The sequence below is a fragment of the Hordeum vulgare genome, chromosome 4H, assembly GCF_904849725.1.
Source record: "Hordeum vulgare subsp. vulgare chromosome 4H, MorexV3_pseudomolecules_assembly, whole genome shotgun sequence".
NCBI classification, from domain to species: domain Eukaryota; kingdom Viridiplantae; phylum Streptophyta; class Magnoliopsida; order Poales; family Poaceae; genus Hordeum; species Hordeum vulgare.
Genome location: NC_058521.1, coordinates 137,283,250 through 137,299,094, shown reverse-complemented (window position 1 = coordinate 137,299,094; position 15,845 = coordinate 137,283,250).

Genomic DNA, 15,845 nt, shown 5'->3' with positions numbered 1-15,845 from the left:
CGCAGCTCTTGGTCAACTTTTCCAACAAGAAGTACACGCCCAAGGACGAGCACATGGCGGCGTACCCGAAGGAGCTACGTAAACTTGAGAAATGATTTCTCAGTTTAGAATTGCAGCAAATCCCTCGAAGCCAACCAGGAGGCTGACGACATCACCAAGCGGGCATCACGTCGGGAGTCCTAACGATCGTGTGTCTTCGAGGAGCGGCTCCTCAAGCCGTCGGCTTTGCCGCCCATTGACATCACTACGCCACTGCCTGAAGGGCTGCCACCAGTGCCAAGAATGGGTGCACCGGACTATGGCACGCCCTTAGGAGATCGGCTACTACTAGCACTTGAGCCTCGAGAGGGCAATTGGACTACTGAACTCAGGGCTTACCTCACCCGTGGTGAACAACTCGCGGAGGACGAGGGTGCGGAGCATGTCGTTCGACAAGCCACCGCCTACTGCCTACGGGGAGGGGAGTTGTACCACAAACGACCCAACGACGTCTCGTTGCGGTGCATCTCGTAGCAGCACGGGCGTGAGCTGCTTGCCGACATCCACGGAGGAGACTACAGACATCATCCTTCCTCATGCACCTTTGTTGGCAAGGCGTTCCGCAACGGTTTCTACTGGTCCACCGCGCTTCGTGACGCCACTTAGGTGGTCCAGTCCTCTGTCGTGTGCCAGTTCCACACCAAATCGATCCACCAACCTACGCAGGGGCTGCAAACCATTCTGCTCTCCCGACCCTTCATGGTGTGGGGGCTGGACATCATGGGCCCTTTCCCCCGTGCAGCCGGCGGATACCGCTACCTCTACGTTTTTTTCAAGAAGTTCACCAAGTGGAGGGAAGTCGAAGTTGTTCGCACCATCCCGGTCGGCTCGGCCATCAAGTTCATCAAGGGTCTCGTGCATCGCTTCGGTATCCCCAATTGCATCATCACCGACAAAGGGTCCAAGTTCACAAGCAGCCTTTGTAAATCATATTGTGCTAACATTGGTATGCAGATATGCTACGCCTCCGTGGTGCAGCTGAGTGCACTAGCGCCAAAGTCCTCAAGGGCCTCAGGACTAGGAGCTTCGAGAAGAATCTCGAAGCTTGCTGGAAGGGCTCGCTTGATGAGCTACAGTCTGTGTTGTGGTCTATCCGCACCACTACGACCAAGCACACCGGCGAGACCCCTTCCTTCCTTGTCTACGGAGCGGAGCCGTCCTCTATTAGAAATATGCCCTAGAGGCAATAATAAATTGGTTATTATTATATTGCCTTGTTCATGATAATTATATATTATTCATGCTATAATTGTATTAACCGGAAACCGTAATACATGTGTGAATACATAGACAACAATGTGTCCCTAGTGAGCCTCTAGTTGGCTAGCTCGTTGATCAATAGATGGTCATGGTTTCCTGATCATGGACATTGGATGTCATTGATAACGGGATCACATCATTAGGAGAATGATGTGATGGACAAGACTCAATCCTAAGCATATCACTAGATCGTATTGTTCGTCTACTAAAGCTTTTCTAATGTCAAGTATCATTTCCTTAGACCATGAAATTGTGCAACTCCCGGATACTGTAGGAGTGCTTTGGGTGTATCAAATGTCACAACGTAACTGGGTGATTATAAAGGTGCACTACAGGTATCTCCGAAAGTATCTATTGGGTTGGTACGAATCAAGACTGGGATTTGTCACTCCGTGTGACGGAGAGGTATCTCTAGGCCCACTAGGTAATCCATCATCATAATGATCTCAATGTGACTAACGACTTAGTCATGGGATGATGAGTTACAGAACGAGTAAAGAAACTTGCCGGCAAAAAGATTGAACAAGGTATAGGGATACCGACGATCAAATCTCGGGCAAGTATCATACCGATAGACAAAGGGAATTGCATACGTGATTGAATGAATCCCCGACATCGTGGTTCATCCGATGAGATCATCGTAGAACATGTGGGAGCCAACATGGATATCCAGATCCTGCTGTTGATTATTGACTGGAGAGGTGTCTCGGTCATGTGTGCATGGTTCCCGAACCCGTAGGGTCTACACACTTAAGGTTCGCTAACGCTAGGGTTGTAATGGGAATAGTATGTGATTACCGAAGGTTGTTTGGACTCCCGAATGAGACTCCGGACGTCACGAGGAGCTCCGGAATGGTCTGGAGGTAAAGATTCATATATAGGAAGTGAGGAATTCATCGCCGGAAGTGTTTCAGGAATCACTGGTAATGTATCGGGACCACCGGAAGGGTTCTGGGGGTCCACCGGGATGGGCCACCAGCCACGAAGGTCTACATGGGCCAAGAGTGGATGGGAACCAGCCCCTAGGTAGGCTGGTGCGCCACCCACCTTGGGCCCAAGGCGCACAAGAGGGAGAGGGATGGCAAACCCTAGGCGTGGGGCTGCCTTGGGTGGCAAGCCACCCTAGGGCGCCACCTCCTCCTCCACTTTGGGCCGCCGCCCCTCCCATCTAGGGCTGCCGCACCACCTAGGGAAACCCTAGGGTGACGCACCCTCCTCCCTCTCCTCCTATATAAACCCAAGGGGTTTAGGGCTGCAAAGACACAATTGCCACTCTCCCTCGGCGCAGCCCTACCACTCCTCCTCCTCGTCCTCCGTAGCGCTTGGCGAAGCTCTGTCGGAGTACCATGCAGCTCCACCGTCACCACGTCGTCATGCTACCGGAGCTCTATCCCTCAACCTCTCTTCTCGCCTTGCTGGATCAAGGCATTGGAGACGTCACGGGGCTACACGTGTGTTGAACGCCGAGGTGCCGTTGTTCTGCGCTTAGATCGGAATCTTCCGTGATCTGAATCGCTGCGAGTATGACTCCATCAACCGCGTTGTAGTAACGCTTCCGCTTAGCGATCTTCAAAGGTATGAAGATGCTCTACCCCTTCGCACGTTGCTGGTTTCTCCTAGATAGATCCTTGGTTGACGTAGGATTTTTTTTGAATTACTACTGCGTTCCCCAACAGGGGCATCCGAGCTAGGTTCTATGTGTAGATTCTATGCACGAGTAGAACACAATGGTTGTGGGCGATGATTTTGTCAATTGCTTGTCGTTACTAGTCTTATCTTGATTCAGCGGCATCATGGGGTGAAGTGGCCTGGACCGACTTTACACGTACTCTTACGTGAGACTCGTTCCACCGCCTGACATGCACTTGTTTCATAATATGGCTAGTGGGTGTCTATCTCTCCCACTTTAGTCGGATCAGATTCGATGAAAAGGGTCCTTATGAAGGTTAAATAGCATTGGCATATCAACGTTGTGGCTATCGCGTAGGTAAGAAATGCTCTTGCTTGAAACCGAAATCAGCAACGTAAAACTTGCAACAACAATTGGAGGACGTCTAACTTGTTATTGCAGGGTATGCTATGTGATGTGACATGGCCAAAAGGATGTGATGTTACATATGTGATGTATGAGAATGATCATGTTCTTGTAATAGGATTCACGACTTGCATGTCGATGAGTATGACAAAGAGCAACAGCCATAGGATTTATCTTAATTTATTGTATGAGATGAAATGCCATGTGATTACTTTACTTTATTGCTAATCGTTAGCTATAGTCGTAGAAGTAATAGTTGGCGAGACGACTTCGAAAGACACAATGATGGAGATCATGGTGTCATGCCGGTGACAATGATGATCATGCCATGCCCCGAAGATGGAGATCAAAGGAGCAAGATGGTATTGGCCATATCATGTCACTATATGCTTGCATGTGATGTTTATCATGTTTCTGTATCTTATTTGCTCAGAACGACGGTAGTAAATAAGATGACCCCTCACTAAAATTTCAAGAAAAGTGTTCCCCCTAAGTGTGCACCGTTACAAATGATCGTTGTTTCGAAGCACCACGTGATGATCGGGTGTGATAGATTCTAACGTTCGCATACAACGGGTGTAAGCCAGATTTACACACGCAAAACACTTAGGTTGACTTGACGAGCCTAGAATGTACAGACATGGCCTGGGAACACGGGAGACCGAAAGGTCAAACATGATTCGCATGGTGGATACGATCAACATGGAGATGTTCACCATCGATGACTAGTCCGTCTCACGTAATGATCGGACACGACCTAGTCAACGTGGGTCATGTATCACTTGGATGAGAAGAGGGATGTCTACCTGAGTGGTAGTTCCTTAAATAATTTGATTAAATAAACTTAATTATCATGAACATAGTTAAAAGGTCTTTACAAATTATGTTGTAACTTTCGCTATAGCTCTACGGTTTTTGATATGTTCCTAGAGAAAACTTAGTTGAAAGGTGATAGTAGCAATTATGCGGACTGGGTCCGTTAACTGAGGATTGTCCTCATTGCTGCACAGAAGGCTTATGTCTTTAATGGAACGCTCGTTGTGCTGAAACCCGAACATCGTTTGTAGATGTTGCGAACATCTCACATACACGTTTTTGATAACTACATGATTGTTCAGTGCAAATGCTTAAACGACTTAGAATTGAGGCTCTAAATACGTTTCGAACATCGCAGGACATACGATATGTTCCAAGAGATTAAATTGGGATTTCATGCTCATGCCCTTGTTGAGAGGTATGAGACCTCCAACAAGATTTTTTTGTCTACAAAGTAAGGGAGAAAAGCTCAATCGTTGAGCGTGTGCTCAGATTGTCTGAGTGCTACAATCGCTTGAATTGAGTGGGAGTTAATCTTCCAAATGAGATAGTGATAGTTCTCCAGAGTCACTGCCACCAAGCCACTAGAGCTTCGTGATGAACTATGACATATCAGAGATAGATATGATGATCCTTGAGCTATCCGCGATGTTTTTACACCACGAAAGTAGAAATCGAAAAGGAGCATCAATTGTTGATGGTTAGTAAAAACCACTAGTTTCAAGAAGGGCAAGGGCAAGAAGGGATACTTCATGAAACAGCAAACCAGTTGCTGCTCTAGTGAAGAGACCCAAGGTTGAACCCAAACCCGAGACCAAGTGCTTCTGTAATGAGGGGAACAATCACTCAAGAGGAGCTACCCTAGTTACTTGGTAGATGAGAAGGCTGGCAAAGTCGACAAAAGTATATTGGATATACATGATACTGATGTATACTTACTAGTACTCCTAGTAGCACCAGGGTATTAAATACCGGTTCAGTTGCTAAGTGTTAGGAACTCGAAATAAAAGCTATAGAATAAACGGAGACTAGCTAAAGGCGAGGTGACGATGTGTATTGGAAGTGTTTCCAAGGTTGATGTGATCAAACATCGTACGCTCCCTCTACCATCAGGATTAGTGTTAAACAAAAATAATTGTTATTTGGTGTTTGGGTTGAGCATGAACGTGATTGGATTATGTTTATTGCAATACGGTTATTCGTTTATAGAGAATAATGGTTATTTTGGTTACTTGAATAATTCCTTCAGTGGTCTTGCACCTAAAATGAATGGTTTATTGAATCTCGATCGTAGTGATACACATGTTCATAATATTAATGCCAAAAGATATAAAAGGAGTAATGATAGTACCACTTACTTGTGGCAGTGCCATTTGAGTCATATTGGTATAAAACGCATGAAGAAGCTCCATCCTGATGGATCTTTGTACCCACTCATTTTTGAAATGTTTGAGACATGCAAACCATGCCTATTGGTATAAACACATGAAGTGTTGGGGAACGTCGCATGGGAAACAAAAATTTTCCTACGCGCACAAAGACCTATCATGGTGATGTCCATCTACGAGAGGGGATTTCCGATCTACGTACCCTCGTAGATCGCACAGCAGAAGCGTTAGTGAACGCGGTTGATGTAGTGGAACGTCCTCACGTCCCTCGATCCGCCCCGCGAACCGTCCCACGAACCGTCCCGCGATCCGTCCCACGATCCGCTCCGATCTAGTGCCGAACGGACGGCACCTCCGCGTTCAGCACACGTACAGCTCGACGATGATCTCGGCCTTCATGATCCAGCAAGAGAGACGGAGAGGTAGATGAGTTCTCCGGCAGCGTGACGGCGCTCCGGAGGTTGGTGGTGATCTAATCTCAGCAGGGCTCCGCCCGAGCTCCGCAGAAACGCGATCTAGAGGAAAAACCGTGGAGGTATGTGGTCGGGCTGCCGTGGCAAAAGTTGTCTCAAATCAGCCCTAATACCTCAGTATATATAGGGGGGAGGGGGAGGGAAGAGGCAGCCTCAAACCCTCAAGGTTTGGCCGAAATTGGAGGTGGAGGAGTCCTACTCCAATCCTATTTGGAGTAGGATTCCACCTTCCCACTTGGAAACTCTTTCCACCTTGTGTTTTTTCCTTCTCAAACCTTATGGGCCTTAGTGGGAACTTATTCTAGCCCACTAGGGGCTGGTTTATCTCTTCCCATAGCCCATGAGACCCCTTGGGGCGTGACACCCCTCCCGATGGTCCCCGGCACCCCTCCCGGCACTCCCGGTACACTACCGACGAGCCCGAAACTTTTCCGGTGACCAAAACAGGACTTCCTATGTATCAATCTTTACCTCGGACCATTCCGGAGCTCCTCGTGACATCCTGGATCTCATCCAGGACTCCGAACAACATTCGGTAACCAACCATATAACTCAAATACACATAAAAGCACGTCGAACCTTAAGTGTGCAGACCCTGCGGGTTCGAGAACTATGTACACATGACCCGAGTGACTCCTCGGTCAATATCCAATAGCGGGACCTGGATGCCCATATTGGATCCTACATATTCTCCGAAGATCTTATCGGTTGAACCTCAGTGTGAAGGATTCATATAATCCCGTATGTCATTCCCTTTGTCCTTCGGTATGTTACTTGCCCGAGATTCGATCGTCAGTATCCGCATACCTATTTCAATCTCGTTTACCAGCAAGTCTCTTTACTCGTTCCGTAATACAAGATCCCGCAACTTACACTAAGTCACATTTCTTGCAAGGCTTGTGTGTGATGTTGTATTACCGAGTGGGCCCCGAGATACCTCTCCGTCACACGGAGTGAAAAATCCCAGTCTCGATCCATACTAACTCAACGAACACCTTCGGAGATACCTGTAGAGCATCTTTATAGTCACCCAGTTACGTTGCGACGTTTGATACACACAAAGCATTCCTCCAATGTCAGTGAGTTATATGATCTCATGGTCATAGGAACAAATACTTGACACGCAGAAAACAGTAGCAACAAAATGACACGATCAACATGCTATGTCTATTAGTTTGGGTCTAGTCCATCACATGATTCTCCTAATGATGTGATCCCGTTATCAAGTGACAACACTTGTGTATGGTCAGGAAACCTTAACCATCTTTGATCAATGAGCTAGTCAACTAGAGGCTTACTAGGGACAGTGTTTTGTATATGTATCCACACATGCACTGTGTTTCCAATCAATACAATTATAGCATGGATAATAAACGATTATCATGAACAAATAAATATAATAATAACTAATTTATTATTGCCTCTAGGGCATATTTCCAACAGTCTCCCACTAGCACTAGAGTCAATAATCTAGTTCACATCACCATGTGATTCCAACGAATCCAACACCCATATAGTTATGGGGTCTGATCACGTCTTGCTCGTGAGAGAGGTTTTAGTCAACGGTTCTGAAACTTTCAGATCCGTGTGTTCTTTACAAATCTTTATGTCATCTTATAGATGCTGCTACTATGTGCTATTCGGAAATACTCCAAATATCTACTCTACTATACGAATCCGTTTCACTACTCACAGTTATTTGGATTAGTGTCAAAGCTTGCATCGACGTAACCCTTTACGACGAATTCTTTAACCACCTCCATAATCAAGAAAAATTCCTTAGTCCATCAGTTACTAAGGATAAATTTTGACCGCTGCTAGTGATTCAATCATGGATCACTCTCTCTACCTCTCAACAGACTTTGAGTCAAGGCACACATCAGGTGCGGTACCCAGCATGGCATACTTCAGATTCTACGGCCAAGGCATAGAAGACGACCTTCGTCTATTCTGTTTATTCTGCCGGGGTCGGGTTTTGAGTCTTACTCAAATTCACACCTCACAACGCAACCAAGAACTCCTTCTTTGCTGATCTATTTTGAACTCCTTCAAAAACTTGTCAAGGCATGCATCTTGTTGAAACTTCCATTAAGCGCATTCAATCTATCTCCATAGATCTTTGATGCTCAACGTTCAAGTAGCGCAATCCAGGTACTCCTTTGAAAACTCCTTTCAAACAACCTTGTATGCTTTACAAAAATTCTACATTACTTATGATCCACAATATGTCAACCACATATACTTATCAGAAATTCTATAGTGCTCCCACTCACTTCTTTGGAAATACAAGTTTCTCATAAACCTTGTACAAACCCAAAATATTTGATCATCTCATCAAAGTGTATATTCCAAACCGAGATGCTTGCACCAGTCCATTGAAGGATCGTTGGAGCTTGCATACTTGCTAGTATCTTTAGGATCGACAAAACCTCCTGGTTGTATCACATACAATGTTTGCTCAAGGAAACCATCGAGGAAACAATGTTTTGACATCCTATGTGCAATATTTCATAAATAATGCAGCAACTACTAACATAATTCTAACAGACTTTCAACATCGCTACGAGTGAGAAAGTCTCATCATAGTCAACTGTCTGATCTTGTCGGAAACATCTTTGTGACAAGTCGAGCTTTTCTGAATAGTCACTTTTCACCATCATCGTCTGTCTTCCTTTTAAAGATCCATCTTTACTCAATAGTCCTATGACCATCAAGTAGTTCTTCCAAAGTCTACACTTTGTTTTCATACATGGATCCTCTCTCGGATTTCATGGCTTCGAACCATTTGTCGGAATCCGGGCCCACCATTGCTTTCTCCATAACTCGTAGGTTCACTGTTGCTCAACAACATGACCTCCAAAACAGGGTTACCGTACCACTCTGCAGTAGTACGCGACCTTGTCAACCTACGAGGTTTGTAGTAACTTGATCCGATGCTCGATGATCACCATCATCAGCTTTCACTTCAATTGGTGTAGGCGCCATGGGAACAACTTCCTGCGCCCTGCTACACACTGGTTGAAGTGATGGTTCAATAACCTCATCAAGTTCTACCACCCTCCCACTCAATTCTTTCGAGATAAACCTTTCCTCAAGAAAGGATCCGTTTCTAGAAACAAACACTTTGCTTTCGGATCTGAGATAGGAGATGTACCCAACTGTTTTGGATATCCTATGAAGATGCATTTATCCGCTTTGGGTTTGAGCTTATTCGACTAAAACTTTTTCACACAAGTGTCGAAGCCCCAAACTTTCAAGAAACGACAGTTTAGATTTGTCTAAACCTCAATCTATACTGTGTCATCTCAACGGAAATACGCGGTGCCCTATTTAAAGTGAATGCGGTTGTCTCTAACGCATCACCCATAAACGATAGTGGTAATTCGATAAGAGACATCATAGCATGCACCATACCAAATAGTGCGTGGCTATGACGTTCAGACACATCATCACACTATGATGTTCCAGGTGGCATGAACTGCAAAACAATTTCCACATTGCCTCAACTGCGTACCAAAACTCATAACTCAGATATTCATTTCTATGATCATATCGTAGACAGTTTATCCTCTTGTTACGACGAACTTCACTCCTGAAACAGAATTGAACTTTTCAATATTTTAGACTTGTGATTCACTAAGTAAATACTCTTGTATCTACTCAAATCGTCATTGAAGTAAGAACATAATGATTTCCACTCCGTGCCTCAGCACCCATTGGACTGCATACATCAAAATGTATCACTTCCAACAAGTTACTATCTTGTTTCATCTCAATGAAAACAAGGCCTTGCTCATGTGGTATGATTTGCATGTCACTAGTGACTCAAAATCAAGTGAGTATAAAGATCCATCAGCATGGAGCCTCTTCATGCAATTTATACCAACATGACTCAAGCGGCAGTGCCACAAGTAAGTGGTACTATCATCATTACCTCGTATCTTTTGGCACCAATATCATGAACATGTGTAACACTACGATCGAGATTCAATAAACCATTGAAGGTGATTATTCAAGCAAATGGAGTAACCATTATTCTCTTTAAATGAATAATCTATTGCAATAAACACGATCCAATCATGTTCATGCTTAACGCAAGCACCAAATAACAATTATTTAGGTTTAACACCAATCCCGGTGGTAGAGGGAGTCTGCGACGTTTGATCATATCAACCTTCGAAACACTTCCAACACGTATCGTCACCTCGCCTTTAGCTAGTCTCCGTTTATGCCGTAGCTTTCATTTCGTGTTACTAATCACTTAGCAACCGAACCGGTATCCAATACCCTCGTGCTACTTGGAGTACTAGTAAATTACACATCAACATCATGTATATCAAATATACTTCTTTCGACTTTTGCCAGCCTTCTTATCTATCAAGTATCTAGAGTTGCTCCGCCTCAGTGACCGTTCCCCTCATAACAGAAGCACTTAGTCCCGGGCTTGGGTTTAATCTCGGGTCTCTTCATTAGTGCAGCAACTGCTTTGCCGTTTCACGAAGTATCCCTTCTAGCCCTTGCCTTTCTCGAAACTTAGTGGTTTTACTAACCATCAACTATTGATGCTCCTTCTTGATTTCTACTTTCCCAGTGTCAAACATCGCGAATCGCTCAAGGATCATTGTATCTATCCTTGATATGTTATAGTTCATCACGAAGCTCTCACAGCTTGGTGGCAGTGACTTTGGAGAACCATCACTATCTTATGTGGAAGATCAACTCCCACTTGATTCAAGCGATTGTCGTACTCAGATAATCTCAGCACACGCTCAACGATTGAGCTTTTCTCCTTTACTTCGTGGACAAAGAATCTTGTCAGAGGTCTCATACCTCTTAACAAGGGCACAAGCATGAAATCACAATTTCATCTCTTTAGAACATCTCTTATGTTCCGTGACGTTTCAAAACGTCTTCGGCGCCTTGCTTCTAAGCCATTAAGTATTTTGTACTGAACTATCGTGTAGTCATCAGAAACGTGTATGTCGGATGTTCACAACATCTACAGACGACGCTCGAGGTGCAGCACACCGAGTGGTGCATTAAGGACATAAGCCTTCTGCGCAACAACGAGGACAATCCTCGGTTTTACAGACTCAGTCTGCAAAGTTTGCTACTATCAACTTTCAACTAAATTTTCTCTAGGAACATATAAAAACAGTAGAGCTATAGCGCAAGCTACATCATAATTCGCAAAGACCATTAGACTATGTTCATGACAATTAGTTCAATTAATCATATTACTTAAGAACTCCCACTCAAAAAGTACATCTCTCTAGTCATTTGAGTGGTACATGATCCAAATCCACTATCTCTAGTACGATCATCACGTGAGTCGAGAATAGTTTCAGTGGTAAGCATCTCTATGCTAATCATATCAATTATACGATTCTGCACATGTGTTCTGAGGCCATGTCTGCACATGCTAGGCTCGTCAAGCTTAACCCGAGTGTTCTGCATGTGCAACTATTTTGCACCCGTTGTATGTGAACGTTGAGTCTATCACACCCGATCATCACGTGGTGTCTCGAAACGAAGAACTGTCGCAACGGTGCACAGTCGGGGAGAACACAATTTCGTCTTCAAATTTTAGTGAGAGATCACCTCATAATTCTACCATCGTTCTAAGCAAGATAAGGTGCATAAAGTATTAACATCACATGCAATTCATAAGTGACATGATATGGCCATCATCATGTGCTTCTTGATCTCCATCACAAAGCACCGACACGATCTTCTTGTCACCGGTGTCACACCATGATCTCCATCATCATGATCTCCATCAACGTGTCGCCATTGGGGTTGTCGTGCTACTCATGCTATTACTACTAAAGCTACGTCCTAGCAATATAGTAAACGCATCTGCAAGCACAAACATTAGTTTAAAGACAACCCTATGGCTCCTGCCGGTTGCCGTACCATCGACGTGCAAGTCGATATTAACTATTACAACATGATCATCTCATACATCCAATATACCACATCACATCGTTGGACATATCACATCACAAGCATACCCTGCAAAAACAAGTTAGACGTCCTCTAATTGTTGTTGCATGTTTTACGTGGTGACCATGGGTATCTAGTAGGATCGCATCTTACTTACGCAAAAACCACAACGGAGATATATGAATTGCTATTTAACCTCATCCAAGGACCACCTCGGTCAAATCCGATTCAACTAAAGTTGGAGAAACCGACACTTGTCGGTCATCTTTGAGCAACGGAGTTACTCGTAGCGATGAAACCAGTCTCTCGTAAGCGTACGAGTAATGTCGGTCCGAGCCGCTTCGATCCAACAATACCGCGGAATCAAGAAAAGACTAAGGAGGGCAGCAAAACGCACATCACCGCCCACAAAAACTTTTGTGTTCTACTCGAGAAGACATCTACGCATGAACCTAGCTCATGATGCCACTGTTGGGGAACGTCGCATGGGAAACAAAAAATTTCCTACGCGCACAAAGACCTATCATGGTGATGTCCATCTACGAGAGGGGATTTCCGATCTACGTACCCTCGTAGATCGCACAACAGAAGCGTTAGTGAACGCGGTTCATGTAGTGGAACGTCCTCACGTCCCTCGATCCGCCCCGCGAACCGTCCCACGAACCGTCCCACGATCCGTCCCACGATCCGCTCCGATCTAGTGCCGAACGGACGGCACCTCCGCGTTCAGCACACGTACAGCTCGATGATGATCTCGGCCTTCTTGATCCAGCAAGAGAGACGGAGAGGTAGATGAGTTCTCCGGCAGCGTGACGGCGCTCCGGAGGTTGGTGGTGATCTAATCTCAGCAGGGCTCCGCCCGAGCTCCGCAGAAATGCGATCTAGAGGAAAAACCGTGGAGGTATGTGGTCGGGCTGCCGTGGCAAAAGTTGTCTCAAATCAGCCCTAATACCTCAGTATATATAGGAGGGAGGGGGAGGGAAGAGGCAGCCTCAAACCCTCAAGGTTTGGCCGAAATTGGAGGTGGAGGAGTCCTACTCCAATCCTACTTGGAGTAGGATTCCACCTTCCCACTTGGAAACTCTTTCCACCTTGTGTTTTTTCCTTCTCAAACCTTATGGGCCTTAGTGGGAACTTATTCCAGCCCACTACGGGCTGGTTTATCTCTTCCCATAGCCCATGAGACCCCTTGGGGCGTGACACCCCTCCCGATGGTCCCCGGCACCCCTCCCGGCACTCCCGGTACACTACCGATGAGCCCGAAACTTTTCCGGTGATCAAAACAGGACTTCCTATGTATCAATCTTTACCTGCGGACCATTCCGGAGCTCCTCGTGACGTCCTGGATCTCATCCGGGACTCCGAACAACATTCGGTAACCAACCATATAACTCAAATACGCATAAAAGCACGTCGAACCTTAAGTGTGCAGACCCTGCGGGTTCGAGAACTATGTAGACATGACCCGAGTGACTCCTCGGTCAATATCCAATAGCGGGACCTGGATGCCCATATTGGATCCTACATATTCTCCGAAGATCTTATCGGTTGAACCTCAGTGTGAAGGATTCATATAATCCCGTATGTCATTCCCTTTGTCCTTCGGTATGTTAGTTGCCCGAGATTCGATCGTTAGTATCCGCATACCTATTTCAATGTCGTTTACCAGCAAGTCTCTTTACTCGTTCCGTAATACAAGATCCCGCAACTTACACTAAGTCACATTTCTTGCAAGGCTTGTGTGTGATGTTGTATTACCAAGTGGGCCCCGAGATACCTCTCCGTCACACGGAGTGACAAATCCCAGTCTCGATCCATACTAACTCAACGAACACCTTCGGAGATACCTGTAGAGCATCTTTATAGTCACCCAGTTATGTTGCGACGTTTGATACACACAAAGAATTCCTCCGGTGTCAGTGAGTTATATGATCTCATGGTCATAGGAACAAATACTTGACACGCAGAAAACAGTAGCAACAAAATGACACGATCAACATGCTATGTCTATTAGTTTGGGTCTAGTCCATCACATGATTCTCCTAATGATGTGATCCCGTTATCAAGTGACAACACTTGTGTATGGTCAGGAAACCTTAACCATCTTTGATCAATGAGCTAGTCAACTAGAGGCTTACTAGGGACAGTGTTTTGTATATGTATCCACACATGCACTGTGTTTCCAATCAATACAATTATAGCATGGATAATAAACGATTATCATGAACAAAGAAATATAATAATAACTAATTTATTATTGCCTCTAGGGCATATTTCCAACATGAAGAAACTCCATCTAGATGGATAATTTTGGACTCACTTCATTTTGAATCACTTGAGCCATGCAAATCATACCACTCGGGCAAGATGACTGAAGGCCTAGTTTTCTAGTGAAATGGAACAAGAAAGTAACTTGTTGGAAGTAATGCATTTTGATGTGTGCAGTCCAATGAGTGCTAAAGGCACAAAGTGGATATCATTATGTTCTTACTTCATAAATGATTTGAGTAGATACTAGTGTATTTACTTGATGAAACACAAGTCTGAATTATTGAAAGGTTCAAGTAATTTCAGAGTGAGGTTGAAGATCATCGTGAGAAGATGATAATATGTCTACGATGTGATCGTGGAGGTAAACATATATATATATATATATATATATATATATATATATATATATATATCTGAGTTGCGAGTTTGGTAAACATTTAAGACAATGTGAAAGATGTTTCACGTGAAAATTGTTTCACAACTCTTGCCACCTGGAACACCATAGTCTGATGGTCTGTCCGTATGTCATAGTCGTTCCCTATTAGATATGGTGCATACTATGATGTCTCTTATCAAATTACCATTGTCATTATGGGTTAGGCATTAGAGATAACTAGATTCACTTTAAATAGAGCAACATGTAGTTCCGTGGAGATGACACCATGTGAACTATGGTTTAGAGAAACCTAAGCTATCGTTTCTTAAAAGTTTGGGGCTGCGATGCTTATGTGAAAGAGTTTCAGCCTGATAAGCTCGAACCCAGAGTGGATAAATGCATCTTCATAGGACACCCAAAACAGTTGGGTATACCTCCTATCTCAGATCTAGAAGCAAAGTGTTTGTTTCTAGAAACGGGTCCTTTCTCGAGGAAAAGTTTCCCTCGAAAGAATTGAGTGGGAGGATGGTGGAAACTTGATGAGGTTATTGAACCATCACTTCAACCAGTGTGTGTAGCAGGGCGCAGGAAGTTGTTCCCGTGGCGCCTACACCAATTGAAATGGAAGCTGATGATAGTGATCATGAAGTTTCAGATCAAGTCACTACCAAGCCTCATAGGTCGATAAGGACGCGTACTACTCCAGAGTGGTACAGTAATCCTGTCTTGGAGGTCATGTTGCTAGATAACAATGAACCTACGAGCTATGAAGAAGCAATGGTGGGCCCGGATTCTGACAAATGGCTCGAGGCCATGAAATCCGAGAGACGATCCATGCATGAAAACATAGTATATACTTAGGAAGAACTACTTGATGGTCGATAGACAAAGGGAATTGCATACGAGATTGATTGAATCCCCGACATCATGGTTCATCCGATGAGATCATTGTAGAACATGTCGGAGCCAGCATGGATATCCAGATCCCGCTATTGGTTATTGACCGGAGAAGTGTCTCGGTCATGTCTGCATGGTTCCCAAACTCGTGGGATCTACACACTTAAGGTTCGATGACACTAGGGTTGTAATGGGAATAGTATCTGGTTACCGAAGGTTGTTCGGAGTACCAGATGAGATCCCGAACGTCACGAGGAGCTCCAAAATGATTTGGAGGTAAAGATTCATATATAGGAAGTGAGGAATTGATCGCGAGAAGTGTTTCAGGAATCACCGGTAATGCA